Below are 13485 nucleotides of genomic sequence, written 5' to 3'. Positions count from 1 at the left end.
ATTGAAACAGGTGCAATCCAAAGCAACTGTGCAAGAAGCAGGTGCAACCAAAAGGGAAAAGAAATGCACAAGTGCAAGAAACAGCTTTGCAGCAAGGAATCAACCCAAAAGGGAAGTTTCCTCCAAATTCTTTCCTGCATTTTTACTAAACAAAAAATAATTTAAAAAAACGAAAAGAGAAATAAGAAGAAATCTCAAAAAAGGGGGGGGGGGGAGGGGTTAGTTTAGAATCCCCAATATCAACCTATTTTTTCGCCAACATTAGGGCTCCAATCCCTAAGTTGAAATTTTAGACATAGGGCCTCCATTCCCTAGTCGCTTTTTACCAATATTAGGGCTCCAATCCTTAAGTTGAAATTATAGACATAGGGCCTCCATTCCCTAGTCACATGTTGCCAACATTAGGGCTCCAATCCCTGAGTTGAAATTTTAGACATAGGGCCTTCATTCCCTAGTCGCCTTTTGCCAATATTAGGGCTCCAATCCCCGAGTTGAGATTTTAGACATAGGGCCTCCATTCCCTAGTCACCTTTTACCAATAGTAGGGCTCCAATCCCTAAGTTGAAATTTTAGACATAGGGCCTCCATTCCCTAGTCGCCTTTTGCCAATATTAGGGTTTCAATCCCTAAGTTGAAATTTTAGACATAGGGCCTCCATTCCCTAGTCTCCTTTTGCCAACATTAGGCTCTAATCCCTAAGTTGAGATTTTAGACATAGGGCCTCCATTCCCTAGTCGTCTTTACCAATATTAGGGCTCCAACCCCTAAGTTGAGATTTTAGACATAGGGCCTTCATTCCCTAGTCACCTTTGCCAACATTAGGGCTCCAATCCCTGAGTTGAGATTTTAGACATAGGGCCTCCATTCCCTAGTCGTCTTTAGCCGACATTAGGGTTTCAATCCCTGAGTTGAGCGATTTTCTTTTAGCCGACATTAGGGCTCCAATCCCTGAGTTGATCAATTTTCTTTTAGCCGACATTGGGGCTCCAATACCTGAGTTGAGCAATTTTCCTTTAGCCGACATTAGGGCTCCAATCCCTGAGTTGAGCGATTTTTCTTTTAGCCGACATTAGGGCTCCAATCCCTGAGTTGAGCAAGTTTTCTTTTAGCCGACATTAAGGGCCCCAATCCCTGAGTTGAGCAAGTTTCCTTTAGCCGACATTAGGGCTCCAATCCCTGAGTTGAACAATTTTCTTTTAGCCGACATTAGGGCTCCAATCCCTGAGTTGGGCAATTTTCTTTTAGCCGACATTGGGGCTCCAATCCCTGAGTTGAGCAATTTTCCTTTAGCCGACATTAGGGCTCCAATCCTTGAGTTGAGCGATTTTTCTTTTAGCTGACATTAGGGCTCCAATCCCTGAGTTGAGCAAGTTTTCTTTTAGCCGACATTAGGGCCCCAATCCCTGAGTTGAGCAAGTTTCCTTTAGCCGACATTAGGGCTCCAATCCCTGAGTTGAGCGATTTTCTTTTAGCCGACATTAGGGATCCAATCCCTGAGTTGAGCAATTTTCTTTTAGCCGACATTGGAGCTCCAATCCCTGAGTTGAGCAATTTTCCTTTAGCCGACATTAGGGCTCCAATCCCTGAGTTGAGCGATTTTTCTTTAGCCGACATTAGGGCTCCAATCCCTGAGTTGAGCAAGTTTTCTTTTAGTCGACATTAGGGCCCCAATCCCTGAGTTGAGCAAGTTTCCTTTAGCCGACATTAGGTCTCCAATCCCTGAGTTGAGCAATTTTCCTTTAGCTGACATTAGGGATCCAATCCCTGAGTTGAGCGATTTTTCTTTAGCCGACATTAGGGCTCCAATCCCTGAGTTGCGTCTTTTAGACTTGAGGTTTCCAATCCCCTCATCAATTCTGTGGATTTTTTATGGCAATTAACTCACGAAATTTTCCTAGTGAAACTGGGGTAGAAAAATTTCGTGTGTTTGTTTGTTTTGTTGTCTGAGTAGGCTTGACCTCGAGGCACAGGGATCGAGATAACCTACGGAGGGAGTTTCAATCCAGAATAAAGGAAGTGAGAAAAGAACAAAAAGAAGATGAGCCCAAATACTGGAGCAAACAAAGTGCGGATCGCTCAAGATCTGATTGAAGTCACGAGCCCCATCAATCCCACTCCACTCAATGCTACAGAAATAAACAAGCGCCTCCAACTTGCGAGCATCAAGATTCAGATCGAAGTCTACAAGCAGAATCAGCTAAGACTCAAGATCAATTTGCGAAAGAATTATAGATAGGAATCTTGTAACTAGTAGTTGATAGGCATAGCTAGCTTAGTTTTAATTCTCCTTTGGTGTAATAAGGAGGTCGGTAAAGCAGTAGTAACAGCATGCAACAATAGTAACAGCAGCATTGCAGTCCCATGGTAGTCCCAGCTATCAAAACTTCCCGAACTACATTAACCTGATTCCCTTCTAGCCAGGGATATGTAGGAAACCTTTGAAGCAAAGGTTCGTTAAATCTTTTTTAAAAAAAATGCTTCACACGGAGAAGTCAAACGGACAAAAATCACTCGTATCCGCTCACTTTATCTTTGCGCGAAAACTCTTCGCGTTTTCGGACAAAGAGGGGCAGCTGTGAGCACGTGATTTTTGCTTCACGGAAAGTACTCCAAAAGAAATCGAAAAAAAGAAAGGTTGCCTTTGGGTACAATTTTGAGAATTTACGTGACATTTTGATAATTGTTTTGTCCGTAAATGTTTACCTTGTCGTAGTTAATTCAAAAAATACAAAAATACAAGTCGCATGCATATTTAGGATTTAATTGTGCATTTAGGAATTAATTAAAACATAATTTAGTTTTAAAGGGGAAAACCACAAAAATATGCATTTTATTCTATCTGTCGTCATTGTGTGATTTTATTTTAACTAAACGTTTTAATTTGTGTGTTAATTTTGTTGAATGTTAATTAATATTTGTGTAGTTTAATTTTGGCTTTAATTTAATTAGGAATTTTTGTTTAAATTAAAAGAATGAAAAGGGAGGAAAATACCGGGTTTGGGCCAAAAATTCGATTGAAAATCAGGCCCAATCCATTACACTGACCCAGTCCACGATCTGGGCTTCCAAACGACGTCGTTTAGGTGTATTTGATCTGAGCCGTTCATCTCACTTCATCTAACGGCTCCAGGCTTTCCCAGATACCCGACCCACTGGTACCCGGATTGACCCATTCCCAACACTAAACCAAACGACGTCGTCCCCTTAAGTGAAAAGATCAAGGCCGTTGATCATCAATGATCCAACGGCCGAAATTCAACTCCCCCATCCCGTATATAAACCCTCCACTCTTACCTCCCGCCCTCGTAACCAAACACCCCTCTGCACCCCTTCGTCTCTACCAACTCGGAGATGAAACCCTCAGCAAACCCTAGCCGCCGTTGAATCCCTAAGCCTGAAACCCGGCGGCAACGATGCCGGTGACCACCAAATTAACTCCCCTAGTGCACATCGACCCCCTGGACACGAATCTGCAAACCGTTTGGTTCGAATCAACCTACATTGTCTCGAATCTTCATCTGAAGATTCAGGCCAAACCTCAACTTATACTAACCAATCCCAAATACACACCAGTTACTCCCCTGACCTCCCTCGTGACCAAACCAAGCCTGGTTTGGTTCGAATCGAACCAGAAAAGCTCGAACCCCTAATCTAAGCCCCAAGAACCCTAGAAATCCAAAAACCAGGAATTTGTCCAAATTAGCAGAGGTTTGAGGGTCTAATAGACCTTAATCGAAGTGTTCTCCATTGAGAACACTTGATTAAGGTCCATTCGACCTCAAAAAGGTCGAGTCTGAGTTCGGACCTATTTTACCTAGTTACTTGAGGTATTCTTTTTCCCTTTCCGTTTGATGTATTTTTGTTTGTTTGTTTTGTTGTTCGTTTGTTGTTTACAATGATTTTATTTCCAACTTCTTTTTCTTCTCCAAATCAGACCTTTTATTTGGTCGAAATTTTCGTCGGTTCATTGATAAGTGTATGTGTTTAAACTATATAATCGATTGGAATGAGTTTGATCGATTAATTAGTTTCCAGGGTAATTCTTTGTTTTGTCAGTACAACTTGAATCACCTATGTGTACTGTTCGATTCTAATTATTAGCTGTTGACTTATATGTTGTAATCCGTATAGTCGATTGGATAAATGTCGTCAATTAGTTTTAACATGTCGGGATGTTAGAAACCCACAAATTGTTCAGTTTTAATGGTCTATCAGTTTAATACTAATATAAGCTAATGAATAAAATAGGGCTCAATAGTGGGATTGACAATATGTTAAGTGCCTTTAGTGGTTGGAAATCAGAAAGAGCATGAGGTTTAATTTTAAATAGAAATGGCCAGTTTGAAAGACTGACAGATGTTTGAATTAACTAGTGAAAAAGGGTACTACTTGAGTTGGCTTAGTGACTTTACTGGTGGGAAATTAGGAACAACATGGGTTCAATGATAAAAAGGTAGAAATGCACATGAGGAGGGAATAAAAACAGGCTGAAAGTGAAATGTTTGAATAAAAAAGAATGGCCAGCTCTAGTCTTTAAATAGACCGGATTTCGGACAAGAAGAGGGGGTTGTTTTTTAGAACCTAAGGGAGTCTATCTTGGAACTAGAAGAGAGATCATTTCTTGACTTCAATCCTAGATAGACAATAAACAAAAAAAAACCTCTGAAAAAACTCTAAAATTCCAGAAAAGGCATAGTTCCATGTTTAAATTCATAGTTAGTTTGAGATTTAGGCCCAATCCAAGCTACCCTAGGTTGTTTGTTTAAGCTGTTGGTTTCAGATTTGTCCCAGCTGATTTCGAGTGGTGTTTTGGTTTATTTCCAATTGGTTTTGAGTCGATCATTTGGCTCTTTTGGTTTTTCTAAAACATTTCCGGATCTCTGAGTTTCACTGGGCTGGTTCTTACTGTCCCATAATGTTGATTGTTTGATGCCAGTGCTATCATTTGTTATCTGTTTGTTGCTGATTCACTCCCCCTTGTTCTCACTTTCCAATTCAGGTACACGCTTGAATCTGGTTTTGATGTAACTTTGAAGAGAAGATTGAAATGAAAGATGCTCGCATATTTGATTCCTGAATTGTGTTTGTTTGGATTGTTTTGTAGTAATTGCTAAATAGATACTAGAGTCTAATATAATTCGATTCCACTTCATGTGCATATAAACCATGACTGTCTAATTTGGACTTTGTTAGACTGTTTTGGGACCATTGGGACATTATTGATGTAGTGTAATATGTAATGATAACAGATTCAGTATGGTTGGCGCTGATTGTGTAAATTTTAGTTGAACTAACGTCTGATCAAGCATAAACATTGAATGAGCCCTTAATTTTAATTCATTGAATTAATGTGAAACTGTATTGATTCCATGCTTCACATTCTGATACTGAACCCATTTACATAAATTGTAGGTTTATTTAAAAGGTAAAAATCACACGTAGATTACTTTTGTTTGTCCCAATCTTCGCTGTAAAGAAACGTAAAAGTATGGGCTAATTTTATACAATCAGAAACGCCAAATCTCCATGTGTACATGCTCATGTAAATACCAAAGTTTAGCCTGGTTATGCACATACAAGCTTATTTTTGTGAATAAATATGTCGACTGTAAGCTGGCGCAATCCCTTTTGAATGGAAATCCAGTTAAGGCCCAATGATTTGAGGGCTTATTTGCCCTTGACATATTAATTGAAATGATGATACCCGAGCATGCTAGTTAGTTCAGGCCTTTTCTTTATTTTGAGACAAGAATAAACAGAAAATCATAGTCTTTTAGGATTTGGCCTTAAATAAAGATGAGATGAGCCTCGCTAAATAAATTACAAATCGTCGGGCCCTCAATAAACGTATACAATAATTTATTAGACTTCGGAGTTGTCCGTTTAGCGAATTTTCACGGCCTCTTCCTAAAATAACAATACGTTAGTCTTTTAGGACGCGCCTTAATTAATCTTACCTTCTTAAATACGGGTGTGCATTTATGTAACCCAAATCCAAATCCCAACGAAGTCGAAATGCGTCGACCAATCACGGGTGCATTGATTGCGATGTGGTTCGAGATGCATTTTCACGACGTTGAAATTCTATTAAAAAATAATAATAAAAGCGGTTTAAACTTAATAAAAGCACACAAGTTATAAAATGTATTAAAATCAGATATTTAGCCATTATAACAATTTAAGCGACCGTGCTAGAACCACGGGATCCGTGGGTGCCTAACACCTTCCCTCGGGTCAACAGAATTCCTTACTTAGACTTTCTGGTTCGCAGACTTCATTTGGAAAGTCGAAAATTTTCTCGATTTGGGATTCGAGATAAACCGGTGACTTGGGACACCAAAAGCCAAACCTTTCCCAAGTGGCGACTCTGAAATAAATAAATAATCCCATTTTCGAATAATGTCACTTAAATTGGAAAAACTCCCTCACGCATTTATCCTTCGGGGTAGGCGCACAAAAAGGAGGTGTGACATTGCTTATAGGCGGAATGATGCAGGATTACAAGCTAATTATTAACAGTTTTAAGTTACTAATCCCATATGTAATGCCTAGGTGATCTACGCAATTAGGTATAACAGAATTTGCCGGGAAGAGCCCCAGAATTATCCAGATTTTCCTAACAGTGATGCTTTGAAAGAGTGTTTTAGCAGTCTAATGTTAATCAATTAACAAGAAATTATTTCCTATAGGCAGGATCTCTAACAGTTGATGATTAGAACTCGCTTTATTTATACTTAGTCTTATAAACAAGATTTCTAGTGATCAATGCGATACAATAGAGAATGAAGTGATCAAAATCCTATAGGCATGATTTTTAATGAATAACTGAAGTGAATTGAAAGAAAGTTCGTTGCCATTTGTTCCTATAGGCAGGTTTCTAATGCATTTGAAAATAGTCATGCAGAGTGCTCACTTCCTATAGGCATGCTATCTATGAACACGTAGCAGTAGACATAGCATCTGAACTCATGATTAATGGTAAATAAGTAGTGTATGTGTGCTTCTCTCAATGTCATGATTTCTACAATGCTCATGTAATCGAACAACACATATAGCAAACACATTGTCAAGTCCTATAGGCATGTTATCTACCCATTGTGCATGTAGACATCAAATTCTACTCATTCCCTATTCACTAATACCCTAATTGTTCGTACAAAGATTATTACAAGACAAATAAAAAAGAAAAGTACAAAGGTTATATAACAGTGATAATAGGCCCACAGCAAGCCCAAATAAAATAAATACCCAGCACTGTCTGGGCCTTCAATAACTTTTACACAGCATACCCAGGCCTTAAACAAAGAGCCAGATTCAATACATGACTCAGGAGTAAATAGAGAAGTCCAAAGCCAATTTACTCAACCACAACACCAAGTGTTGACCTATTTAAATCAGCTAATTCAGGTACACAACAAATAACATGGGAGTAGTGTGAATAGGAACAGTTTGAGATTGAGGGAGTGATTACGGACTAAACCCTAGTGTGTTAGATTTCACAAGGGTCTCAATTGGACCCCGAGAATGCTCACACTAGGGAGGCCAACAATAGAACCTAGGTAGCCTTATCTTTCAGTCGGCTAAGAATGAAGAGTTCAGAATAGCATAAGTTGCAAGTAAGGAGAGCAGACAGAAGTTAGAGGGATACATTTATATCCTAAAGTAGACATATCCAAGTTGAGCATATAGAATAGCCAATCAAGCAGGTCCTAGGACTTGGTCAGGAGAACATCAACATTTAGCAAAGTAGCACATAACAAATACATATTGAGAGAGAGAGAGAGAGAGAGAGAGAGAGAGAGAGAGAGAGAGAGAGAGAGAGAGAGAGAGAGAGAGAGAGAGAGAGAGAGAGAGAGTTAGAGGAGGAACGAGTTTGCCAGGTTTTCCAGAAGTTAACATTAATAGGTTGAGACCTAAGAAATCCAATTTATGCTAAGTATACATCTTAGTATCATGAGACAAACATGTTAACTCTCATCAGAAGACAAACCTAGCAGGTTTCGATCCCAGGCATCGTGTCCCGTTGTAGGAGGCCTATCCAAATTATGTCGGAATGGGCTTATGTCCCAAAAAGACATTTAATCATCCTTGTGTGCTACATGTTGCATTTTTTTAGGGGTAAAAGGGTCATTTGGCAGAGCGATGCTTGGAAAAAGGGTGAAAAATGAAGCAAGTAGGGTCTACTCGTATTTTTCTTTCATAATTTTCCAAAAAAAAAAATGAAAATGAAAAATCCAAAAAAAGATTTTACACTTTCCCATTATTTTCCAAAAATTCAAAAAAAAAATGAAAATCCAAAAGATTTTACACTTTTCATTATTTTCCAAAAATTCAAAAAAAGGAGAAAAAGAAAATCCAAAAAGATTTTACATTTTCCGTCATTTCTCAAAAAGACAAAATATATAGTTTTTCCAAATTAGTTGCATTTTTAAAGGCTTTCTCCCATGTCCAATCTTCCCGAACTACACGAACCGGATTCTTGTCTTTTGGGGCGGGATACGTAGGCAATCCATATAGGGTTCGGTCTTCCTAGTGAGTCTTAGGTTCTTGGCTTCGTGGAGTCTTAGCCAAATCTTGCATGTCTAGCCACTTTTGGCCACATCGGCCATTCTTGCAAAATGGGGTCATTTGCGCAAAAGTGGTTCAATGACCCATGTCTTAGAATCTTGAGTCCACGACTAGGTGTCATATTACTTTAAGTTCCGTCCTTTTTGAGTTCGCATCTTTAGCCACTTCTGGCCATATCGGTCGTTCCTGCAAAATGGGTTATTTCTGCAAATTACTTTTGGGCCATGATTACTGGGAGTCTGAACCCATAAAAGCTTTAGTGAGGTATTTCCATGTCTTTGGGGTCACCTTTATTGAGTTTGCACTTTTAGCCACTTTCGGCCCCTCAGGCCATTTTGCAAAAATAGCCCAACTGTCCCCTAGGAAATGTTGTGGTGTCACATAATGTCTTGAGTCATTAACCATGTTTTCCCTATTCAGGTATGGATCCACTTACCAACGCTAGAGTATCAATGGTGGTCAAAGTCCCTAGAAGGCTAGTAAAATGGTGGAACATGTTCAAATTATTTGAGCAGCGTGATCTGATGGGTAAACTAGGGACTGTTATTTCTTTGATGGATATCACCCCCTGTCCCGACCTTGTCGAAGCAATGTTGACATTTTGGGACCCACATGGAATGGTATTCAAGTTTAGGGATTTGAGATGACACCCATCTTAGCTGAGATAGCCGGGTTAACTCGCCTGCCTTACCTAGACAAGGATTTGATTTACACCAGGGCTCATTCAAGCACCAAGTTCCTTAAGATCATAGGGCTGGATTTAGAAAACCACATGGGATGTCTAGATCAATCTTGGGTACCTTTGGACTTTTTATTCGAAAGGTTTGCTCGTCCTACTGGGTATGAGACCTTCGTAGATGAATTTTCCATATCATATGATTCTTGGAAGAAGAGGCGTCCTATGGTCTTCGCTATTGCATTGTTGGGTCTCCTGGTATTTCCTTTGGAGGGTAGACATATTAGCACGTGTCTGGGGTTAATAGCCTTTGCACTTTTCCATGATAAACACAGTAGTAAGGTCACCTTGGTTCCGACAATTTTGGCAGAGATCTATCGTGCTTTGACCAGGATTAGAGAAGGTGAGAGGTTCTTTGAGGGAAGCTGAGAGATCGAGTGAAGTGTATCGAGCATAGAATGATGTTCGATAAGTTTGCCACCACTCGGATGTTACACCCCAAGTTTTCATACGTGAGAGACGTCGTAAGTCATTGATGTATGCTCGGAAATGAGATTCTATTTGGAAGCAAATAAAGTAAGTTAATCATGTTATCTTGGAGGTTACAAATATTTAAGATCATGAATAACGAGTACCAAGAGGGTTGGAAATCTTAGAAGCTAAACCAATTGAAGAAAATAAGTTTCGTCGAAAGTCGACAAGTTTCGAATGTTATAACATGTACTTTGGGGTGAGACTAGGGTTATTAACATGATAATGAGATTATTCTATGAGTTATTTTAGTCGTATTATATTCATTTTCTACATTTTGAAGGCAAGCAAGTTGTGGAACAAGAGTTGGCAAAGGTCATCACAAGTTACATTCATAAATTTGCTGAAATTTAGGTCAAATGTATCTGAGCATTTTTCCAAATATACTTGGAATCATGGGGTGTTCTACATACAAAATTGAAGGTATATGAGTCTAGTTTCTAACTCATTAAACCGTTCATCAATACGATATCGGAGTATAGAGATATTCGCATTTTCGCAAGACCGCGCAAGCAGCTCCCAATGGGACCCACTTAGGCGGTGGTTGGCCTACTTCAATTTATAAACGATTTGGACGCCTATTTTTGCTCATTTTTCAACTAAAATTCGTCTCCAAACTTCTCCTAACCCTCCTAAACATATACCACAAGGGTTTGAAGTGATTCCAAAGTGATTTCAACATCAAAACTTAGTTCTAGTGAAGAATAACACCTCTTTGAGGTTGTGTTGTCATTGAGGATTGTTGTGGGCTGTATTTGGATGAAATTTCAAGTTGTTGCTGCTGTCTAAGGTGATTATAACAGCCTAATAATTGTGCTTAAGCTTGCTTGTATGTTGGTTAAGTTGTTAGGATGATAAACTACAAGATAATACTTGGATTAGCTTAAGTCACTTCTATGGTGTTGTATTGTTATTAAGGGTTGTTGTAAATTGAATATAACTTGGATTTTGACTTGAAGTTACTGTATAAGGTATGTACTTGTGACTAAGGTTATCTTGATGTTGATTAAGTTAAATGGATGGGCTAGATATGAACTAGTGAATAAAGTTGCTAATTGAGGATAGTTGAAGTTGTGGATTATTTTCGTTGTTATAAATATATGATATAAGGCTGGAATCATTGATTAATGACTTCATTATCATGTTAATGATACTTTTATGTTGAAGTAAGAAGTCTATAAGGATTGATAAGGGGTATACGGATTCCAATCGGAGCTTGCCGCTCGTCGTAATGTAGTTGTGACTTGTTGTTGTTATATAGTGTCTTCATATTGATAATTATGTATTGATGGATTGCTCTGGTAATTTTTGTTGGTATATGGTATTGGAGGAGGCCCTTGTTACAAGGGAGATGCTGCCCAAATTTACGTAAACGAGCTACTAGCTTTAAGTTATAGACTTAGCCTTTGCTCAGCACCGATTTTGAATCTCCTTATACTATGATAGATTGAGTTGACTTGTTTGAAGAGTTGCTTGGAAGGGATTAGGGACTCAACGGGTTTAAGATATGTTAAGGCACTTTCTTCTTTCTTTTGGCATGATCTAAAAGGAAATGAACATAAACGATACGCTATTTCATAATGACTCTACTCCTAGCAACTAAGGTTGTCCATGTTGTTCTTTCCTTATAAAATTATTCTAAACAAGTGTGTATGATCCTTAAATCCTACTAAGGTTCATATTGATGGTAGGGATGTCCATAATAATCTTAAGTCACTCCAAAAGGTTTAGAATGTAATTCCATGAGTTGAGTATGCATTATATATATGTATCTATTTTACTCTACCGAGCCGCGCTATAGTCGGCCAGGTACGACACCTATTGTGCAACCACTGATCAGTTGGGTTTACCGATCTCCACGTGGCCGGGTACGATTCTACCGAACCTTATGATGGTCGGGTACGATTTTACCGAGTCCTCTTTGAGGCCGAGTACGATATGATGATGATGATGCCCACAGAGGCGAATGTTTTAAAAAGTTTATGTATATATATGTATTATGCATTTCATATCAGTAACCCCCAGAGGCACTCTGATGTTACAGGTTGTATCTCCTCTATCACTCTCTTTACATTACTGTTCTTGTTTATGCTTTCCTGCCTAACATACTCGGTACTTTATTCATACTGACATCCCTTTTGCCTAGGGACGCTGCATTTCATGCCCGCAAGTCTCGAGTGATAGGTTGACAGTCCTCCAGTAGGCTATCAGCTCAGCGAAGGTGTTGGTGCACTCCACTTGCTCCGGAGTTGCCTATCTGGTCAGTATGCTTTGGATATGTATTGATTGGTATGGCAGGGCCCTGTCCCGACCTTTATGATTTTATGTACTCTTAGAGGCTTGTAGACAGATATCAGGTGTATGGATACTTGTATGGCCTTGTCGGCCTATGTTTCGAGTTTACTAATGGTCATGTCGGCCTTATAGGCCCGTATGTCACATATATAAGTTTGTGTATCATATTGGGTCTTCATATGTTGAGTATTCCCTTATGTTTTATTCTTGTTATCTCATGACGGGTTTTTTGACTAATTTACTCATGATAATATGATAAGAAAGATATGTTACGTTGGTACTCGGTTGAGTAAAGCACCGGGTGCCCGTCGCGGCCCTTCGGTTTGGGTCGTGACAGAAGTGGTATCAGAGCAGTTCTGTCCTAGGGAGTCTACAAGCAGTGTCTAGTAGAGTCTTGTTTATGGGTGTGTTGTGCACCACACTTATAAGCAAGAGGCTACAGGGCATTTAGGTTTGTCACTCTTTCTTCTTACTCTAGATCGTGCAGTAGAGCTCAGTTGTAAGAATTCAATCTCCTAAATTCGACTTTAGTTGTAATACAACGATACCTACATCCACAAAGATAGTTGGTAAGAGATTGCATGTGGATGTGGAAGAGTTGAGTCAGAGGAACTCGATTTCACATCATGCTTATGATGAGTAAATATGAGGTCTTTAACAGATCATGTGTATACTAAGATGTGTATGCTTCTTAATAAGGAGCCTTAAGGCACGGATATCTATTCACGAATATGGTGAAAATCTATGAGGAATTCAGAAGCTAGATACAAGTTTTAACAAGTAAAAGAAGTAAGATGAAGAGGGGTACGAGGCACCCAGATAATGAAGATTATCAATATTTTCAAATCAGGTAGAGAAATATAAGCATTTTGGTACCTTCATCAATGACAGAGGTAAGTACAATTGGCCATACCCATCTCAGTTATGTTCTATGGGAGATAACATATATTATTTAAGAGAAAGATGGGATATCAGGATCCAATTGGAGTTAGACAACAACAACAACAACAACGACCCAGTATAATCCCACAAGTGGGATCTGGGGAGGGTAATATGTACGCAGACCTTACCCCTACCCCGAAGGGTAGAGAGGCTGTTTCCAGGAGACCCTCGGCTCAAAAGGCTCAAAAAAAGCAATAGGAGATAATATATTAGTACCATAAAAATGCGTAATAAAATAACAACAATATATAGGAGATACGAAATATGAAACACAGGATACGAAATACGAAATACGAATTAGATGGCTGGTATAGTACAACTAGAAGGTAAAGCCCTGCATCAATAGACGACCACTGACATTCCTAGTCTAACTCCTAACTAGATAGTCTCTCTCAGTTGTGCTGTAAAAATATTCACCCTCTCCCCTAACCTACAACCTTAATGCTCGACCTCCATAATTCCCTATCAAGGGC

Source organism: Nicotiana tabacum, chromosome 10 (assembly GCF_000715075.1).
Source record: "Nicotiana tabacum cultivar K326 chromosome 10, ASM71507v2, whole genome shotgun sequence".
In the NCBI taxonomy this organism is placed as follows: domain Eukaryota; kingdom Viridiplantae; phylum Streptophyta; class Magnoliopsida; order Solanales; family Solanaceae; genus Nicotiana; species Nicotiana tabacum.
This window is presented reverse-complemented; position numbering follows the sequence as displayed.